A 6,440-nucleotide genomic window follows, 5' to 3' on the forward strand; every position below is an offset into this window, starting at 1 on the left:
CTGCCCGCATTCCAGACCATCCTCTCCCCCTCTAGTGCTAGAAAGATCCCAAATGTCACGTCCGGCTAGAGAAAGAAAAGCTCAGATTTGGAAAGAAGTCAGAATCCTCCAGTCTGACCTGGAGAGAAGCTTGAAGGCCATTTTACACATCACCCACTGGCACGGGCCTCTCTTGCAACACATCGCACAAAGGAAGGATGCGGAAACGAACCCAGATGGATCCCGCCCTGGCTGGGGGAAAGCTAGAGGTGGGAATCACACAGTCTAGGGACTGCCTCGACGGAGGGTGGTGGGGGGCGATTGGCTCGGGATACACCTCCGCCGGTCAGAACTAGAACCCAGGCTCCCGCAGAGGTAGCTCACTCCGTTATGCTTGGGAAGATGGAAAGAGGACCAAAGGGGAACTGGAGGAAGGAGACAGGACAAAGAGGGAGAAGAGGAAGACAGTGAAAAACGTGAGGAAGGAAAAGGCATTCTTAAAGTGTGGCCTGACCTAAGACGATGAAATAAATAGAGGTGTCCTTAGCACCCCACACCCTTCTAAGCATGAGGATAAAAATGCTCATTTTGGCACATGACAGGAAGAAGGCTACTGGCAGCATTTATTTCTATTCACTAAGTCATTCCTTTGGTAAAACTCCAAGTGACACTGATAAGGAGTCAGAACAGCCACAAACCTGAGAAGTTGGGTGAGCTCTTTCACAGTGAGGTCCTTTCCGTCTTTCCTGGGGGTCATTCCTCAGCTGCGACTCATCAGTGAACTTACTGTTCTATCTACATGAGACCCAGGGCCTTCTGTCTACATGAGACCCATTTGCTCAGACTCAGCACGGACATGGCTTTGTATTGAGATCTGCATGCAATGGAAGTTCTGACTCAGCTTGAGCCTGGATTCTGTCATTTCTGGGGTGCAGACATACCAGGGTGTGTCAGAGAACTGGGGAGGATGTAATGGGGGGATAATAGGCCAGTAATTTAACACACAGAAAGCTTTCTGAAGGAGAAGTTCGGAGGCTAGTTTGGTCTCTGTTGTAGATGCTCCCCGAGGTTAGAGGGAGAGCATACGTGTTCGCACAAACTAAAGGAACTGGTTTCACTGCCCCTTTGGTAAGAGGGGGGCCCAAGCAGTTTGCTTTGGGAACCTCCTAACACTACCCCATAATATGAAATGCAAAGAGCTCTTCTCCTCCACTCTGCCAGAGGCACAGCTCTAGCTCCCCAAGGATTCAGGGTGCTGACCAGCATGGAACTTGGTCATCAGGGATTGGAGGAACAGTAGTAGATGCTGTGAGATGGAAGATGGAACACACTAAAGACAGTCTCTGGGGACTTGGAAGAAGAAGGGGGGCTTTGATGGGATGCTGAGAACTTCAATCAGCAGGTGGGTGCTGAGGAACCGGCAAAACGTGGACAAACTACTTTTATACCCAGAACCCTAGGAAAAAATCCATATATTCTTTTCATTTCTACAAACTACAATTTCTATTTTCCTAGTTCTACGGGCCATAATGTCTTTGATTAGCTAAGAACAAGCCAGACAATTTTCATCCTGGGGGTCATTCAGAAGGGCTGGTATGCCCAGAGAAAATTAGGAATGGTGAACATTTGCAGAAGTAATGTGATATCAAACTTTAGCTGACTGGGTAAGAAATCTGAATTTGTATATTGAGAACAAGGGTAGATGTATTGAGCAAGTTTTGTGAATAAAATCTCCCCCTCCTCATTTAAATATATTTTTCCTATGAAGCTGGACTTAGGAGAAGGCTTGTTCATTTGGGCTATGTTATGTTGGGCAGATTCTGTGCTAGCTATTTTCTATACTCATCACAGGGCCTTGAACACGGGGGATGATTTTTAAGTGTGAACTATTGAGTTTTAGGAGATTATTAACTATCATTACTGGTGTCTGGTGCTGTGGAGGGGGAAGAAATGAGAAGAGCCACAGTATTTGGGGACTAGTGCGAGCAGTTTCCATAGCATGGCCAGGGATGAGGCTTGGCCAGAAAGGTGAACTCCATGAGGGGATGGGAGGTGTCTTGTCTACCACCATTCTCAATGTTTAGCATCAGGTCTGGAATATAGTAGGTGTTCAATACATAACTGTGGTTATTATTCAGTATTTTGAAGGGGAACAGAGTTATCTCTTTCAATATATTTGGCTGAGAAAGGAAGAGGAGAAGGGTTGATTTCAGAAGCTTCAGAGCCCAAGGTAAGGAGGGAAAATCGGTCAGAAGACAGGTAGGTCATAGAGGAAGAAGACTGAAGATATAGTAAAGGGGGGTAACTGGAGAAGACACGAGGAAGAAGATCAAGAAGACAAGCAGAGAGGGCAATCTTGAAAAGAAAACAGACAATGCTTCTTCCTCGGAGATAGGAAAGGCTGCAACTGAGTCCAGCCTGCAATGAAATCGAATCCCTCCACCCTGAGCTTAATTTAATATTCTAATTGTCAAACCACAAAAGTGTTCTTTTCCAGAAAACTTTACTTGCAGTCCAGACCTTAAAGTGTAGAAGGGCATTATAAAGAACTCTGAAGATATATCTTTAAATCCATTAATAAATTTCCATCAATTTCATTGAATATAAGATTTAATCAGAGCAGAAATCAGGATAAGAGGAGGTAAAGCATGAACAAGTAAAATCAAGAATACTATATTTGGCTCTGTCACTAAGACATTCAGAGAAATTATTTATACCCCAGCTATTTCCAACCAGTTTCAGCTGACTTATAATAAAAACATATATGCATAAGGAAGATAAAATTGATGCAAAAAGAGAAAAATCACAAAGCATGTTCAGGAAGGGAGATTATTGTACCAGGAACCGGAAAAGAAGGGAGTATAATTAAACAAAAAATGTGGGCTTTAGGGATTTATAGTCAGAATTTTTTATCCATCCCCCACCCCCAACAATTTGCAAATGAAGTGATTGCCAAAACTCACAGAAGGCTGTTTTTCAGCCCACTAAAAAGGAACAGCAGTGAAGACTTCACCATCCTATATAGAGGCCGGCAGGTTCTGGAGGAGCTGTGCACTCTAACCTGCCACTGGGGCCAAAGAATATGAGGAAAAGAATGCTCCTAATCTATAGGGGAAGCACACGCTCACTGTTAAGTGGACGCCCAATGAGTACTACAGGAAGCCAGGCATCCAGGCTGTAATTGGGAAGGCAGAAGGAGGGATTTGGGATGGCCTTGAAGAAATTACAGATTTGATACAGGGACTTGGGTGGGGAGGACACAACACACTTGGGAGGTGGTAGCAGTTTGCATGACAAACACCTATGAGACAAGCTCTCAAGCTCTGCAGAGGGTGTCTGAGTAAGAGGCATGGCAGGGGAGGCCGGTGGTGGCAGATGACTTATTGATTGACTACACACTGTGTTTCAGGAGCTATACTTTTACAAGTAAATTAGTTTGGATTTGGGATACATGAAAGTCATTGAGGAGAGGGGAGGCACAATCCAAGCTGCACTTTAGGGAAAAGTGGATGGCTGTATCAGCAAAGGAGCAGATGAGAGGGTGGGAGATGATTTAAGGAGCCACTGCAGTAATCCAGGCCTTTGAGGGAGAGTGAGTAAAGATCTGAAAAGAGTGATGACAGTGAAAATGAGAGTCAGAAAAATACAGTGTTCAGGAACAATGAATAGTATTCAGTGACTGGATTTTTAGGTTAGAGAAATGTCAAAGGCACTATGGTTAAAGTTAGGTGACTGAGAGAATATTCCACTAAGAACAACCATTATTAGCCACAGGCAGGAGCAGTTAAAAGGTTAGTAAAGCTCTTTTCCTAGTAAAGTATATCGGATAAACTAGATCTAAGCCAAGCCCTGAAGTTTCAGAGAAAGGAATCTATTTTCAAAGGATGTCTTTTCTAGTCTTAAATACCACTAGGGAAGTAGATATTTTTGATCAAATGACACAAGATTTAGAAAACCTTTTTGTAGAGGCTCATAGTGTGGAACATATGGGACTTTCATACACTTCGCCTTGTCTTTAGCTATCCCATCTGTGAGGTAAATGAACATAATTTTAGACATCCTAAAGAATAAAGATTATATCATTCCTAGTCTTTTTTTTTCCCAACAGAAAATTCATTATATCATTGATTAGTTCATTAGGAAGTTTCACAGGCTAATCATTTTGTGTACTGACTTCTTTGTAGTTAAAAAGGTCATAATACTATAAAAATTGCCCAAACGAAATTGGTCATTAACAGTTGATAGGCAGAAAGTGGGACAGATATATGCTCAAGAGGAGTAGTTTATTACTACTTTGGGTAAATACCAGTATTTCCTAAGTTTTAGTCTGGAGGGACACCTAAGTTTTGTTTTTGCTTTTTTTTTAAACATGTAGGTGATAATTCACACTGTGATAAAAATGGAGAGGTTACTGGTGCTGTCTACATGCAGGAAAGGGCAAGTATAATACCAATCAGTGGAGCCACCTCTAATGAAGAATTCCTTAAGTGCACTGAACTAGAATTAGATTTCTATAAATCACATCATATAATAATTAAGATGCACAGAAGACTAAGTGTAATACTACACATCTGTAATCCCCAGCTACTCAGAAGGCTGCGGAGGATCATTTGAGCCCAGGAGTTCAAGGCTATGGTAAGCTATGATTGCACCTGTGAATAGCCATTACACCCCAGCCTGGGCAACATACTATGTTGCAAGACTGTCTCTAAAACTAAACTAAAATGCAGAGTGGTTACCACTTAAAGAAAATACTCTTTTGTCTGGAATTCAACAAACAAGATTTTCTTAGAAGATCAGGGCTTTGTCTCCATGTACTGTTTTCTAAATTGTAAGAAGGCTATTAGATAATCCTGTGTTTAACGAATAGGTTTTTAGTTTGTTGCTCAGAATATTTTCTTCTCATTTACTACTGTCCTAAATAGACTACATTTATTTTGTTTAGGATACCAGCAATGACAACCTGGCACCAGTTACTGCCATACTCAGCTATTGGAACATATAAGTGTTATTCCTGAGGGTTTGAAATTCTAAATGTGCTCATTCTTGTAGTCCTCCTACTTTAAGCACAAAGTCCTTCTCTAGATAAGCTCTTGGGATCTATTCTGCATTTAAAGTTTTAGGATGACACGCTCCTGAGCAACTGCCTAAACATGTGGATGCTTGTAGGGTAGAGCATAGGGTTAAAAGTGCTAGGCACTAGGGACTAGGGATCTGGAAAAAAGCCAAGCATCACTGCTGGCCCTGAGTACTGAAAACAATGCTCACAAGACACAGCACACCGTCCCAACCCTAAGTCATACATTAACAATGATAAGATTAAGACAAGACAGAAGTACAGTACACAGGATATGTTAAGAGTTCAATCATGCTGGGCAGCGGCTGTATATACTGCGGGTGGCAGGTTTGAACCCGCCGCGGCCAGCTAAAACAGCAGTGACAAGTGCAACATAAAATAGCCAGGCTCCTGTAGTCCCAGCTACTCGGGAGAAGTAGAATGAGACAAGAGAATCGCTTAAGCCCACGAGTTGGAGGTTGCTGTGAGCTGTGACCCCATGGCACTCTACCAAGGGGGACAGTGTGAGACTCTGTCTAAAAAAAAAAAAAAAAAAAGAGTTCAGTCATGCAGCTAAAGATAAACTACTTATTTTCTAACCTTTATTCTCTTTGAAGCTTTCCACTGTACAGTATTTTCTCATGCCCGAGCCTGAGATTTCAATGAAAGCCAGTGAGGAACGCTGGAGGGGCCCACACCCTTGTCTTTCCTTGAGTGCCTGCTGATGTTGGCCTCTGAGGGTCCCTCAATCTGGTGCAATTTGACTGAGTTAGGTGTTATTAATTTGCATCATGTCACATTGACAGATGCTCACAGCATCAATGGAGGTGAGGCAGGGTGGGGCCAGGCCTGACATGGCTTTCAGCATCATAAACCCATTTCAGGGGGTGGTGCCTGTGGCCCCATATACCGGAGGTGGTGGGTTCAAACCCAGCCCCGGCCAAAAACTGCAAAAAAAAAAAAAAAAAAAATCCATTTCAGCTTGCTCCTTCTTTTCCCTGCAGCTCTAGAGTGAAAAATATGCAGCTATAGTGGGAAAAATGAAATAATTGAAAAGTCCTTCAATCAGTCAGTGGATAATTTAAGTTTCATACATCTACAAAATGGACTACAACTCAGCAATGAAAACATACTACTGATACTGGCAACATGGATGAATCTCTGATGATGCATTTTGCTAAGAAGCCAGATCCCAAATGCTACATATAATTCCACTTATACGACACTCTGGGAAAAGTAAAACTGTAGGCACTAAGAACAGTGATTATCAGTAGGTTAGGGGTGGGAGGAGAAATTGACTACATAGGGACAGGCATCATGTTTTTGGATGATGAACTGTTCTGTATTCTTTTTTATTTTTAATTTTAAACATTGTTTTAATCAAGTAACTTAGCTGTTTGAAACA

The sequence above is a fragment of the Nycticebus coucang genome, chromosome 16 (assembly GCF_027406575.1).
Source record: "Nycticebus coucang isolate mNycCou1 chromosome 16, mNycCou1.pri, whole genome shotgun sequence".
Classification (NCBI taxonomy): domain Eukaryota; kingdom Metazoa; phylum Chordata; class Mammalia; order Primates; family Lorisidae; genus Nycticebus; species Nycticebus coucang.